The following is a 1,346-nucleotide window of genomic DNA, read 5'->3' as shown; positions in this document are numbered from 1 at the left end:
AGAAAAATGTGCCAAAGCAACCCTGACAAGAGGAAAATTAGTTAAGAGTAGCAGCATCACACTAGATAAAGCCAATGAAATAAGAGTATTAGACCAAAGCCAGACATACAAATATTTAGGAATCAATGAACTAGATAGGATATAACACACACAAATGAAAGAGAAAATAAAGACAGAATACTATAGACGAGTTAGATCAATACTAAAAACAGAGCTCAATGCTAAAAACAAGATAATAGGTATTAACACTTTAGCCGTCCCAGTTATAAGTTACAGCTACAATATCCTTAACTGTAGAAAATAATCCTCCCCAAATAGCAGCAGAATCTCTCATACCCATTGAAAGGAAGAACATGATCTTCTACGCAGAAAAATAAAGGGGCACCACACCGCAAAGTTCGAAATTTGGTATATTATTATTATTGTTGATGTTGTTGTTGTTGTTGTTGCTGTTGTTGCTGTTTTTGTTATTATCATCGTCATCATCATTATCACTATTATTATTGCTATTAAAGTATTAATAACTCCTCTGGAAAGGACTTCCACATAGACCCATCGAACACCTACAGAACTGACACGCACGCACTCAGCAATTTTTTTAAAAACATAAACAGCCTTCAAACACAACGAATAACGTTGGTGCCAGGGACCATGTACGTATGGGAATGTCTGTGTATACATATATGTATGTGTGTACGTATGTGTGAGGGGATAGATAGATATATACACACATATGTACTCGCATATATATATGCTTTTGAATCCTTTGATATCCAAGTATGATTATGCACACAGACGCAGACATGTATATTGGAGTGTCTATAACTATTTGTATGACCTTATATACTGTTTGTAGGCTTTTTATGTGCCTTATATTTTTATATTTTCATTTTTCATTTATTTATTTATTTTATCTTTACTGTATTCTTATTTTTATTACTATTTTATTTTTATTTTTATTTTTTACTTTATATTTCTGTTAAATTTTTGTGAATCTCTGAAGAGGCCTAGCGAATCATGCATATACCCCCATTTCAGCATTTCATCTGCTAATTACTCCGGCAGGAGCTATTCGGATAGAATGGGGCATGTCAACGCTAGGCCGAAACAGCTGTAAGTTTCTGTTTATTCTCAAATTCCTAATGTACTTTATATTTGTAACCTCGATTGTTAATATAACATGGTATGTCATAAGCATTTGTATTTTGTGGTTTTTGTCATTTTAGTTACAAAATAAGTTAATTAATTTAACGGAATACACTGTCTGCAAGTCGTTGAGTACCGCATATTCTCCTCCATTTTCTAATTGCTATATAAATGTAGGGTAAAATAACCCTCCTTTTTAC

Source organism: Octopus bimaculoides, chromosome 30, assembly GCF_001194135.2.
Source record: "Octopus bimaculoides isolate UCB-OBI-ISO-001 chromosome 30, ASM119413v2, whole genome shotgun sequence".
Lineage (NCBI taxonomy): Eukaryota > Metazoa > Mollusca > Cephalopoda > Octopoda > Octopodidae > Octopus > Octopus bimaculoides.
Note: the sequence above shows the minus strand (reverse complement) of the source record.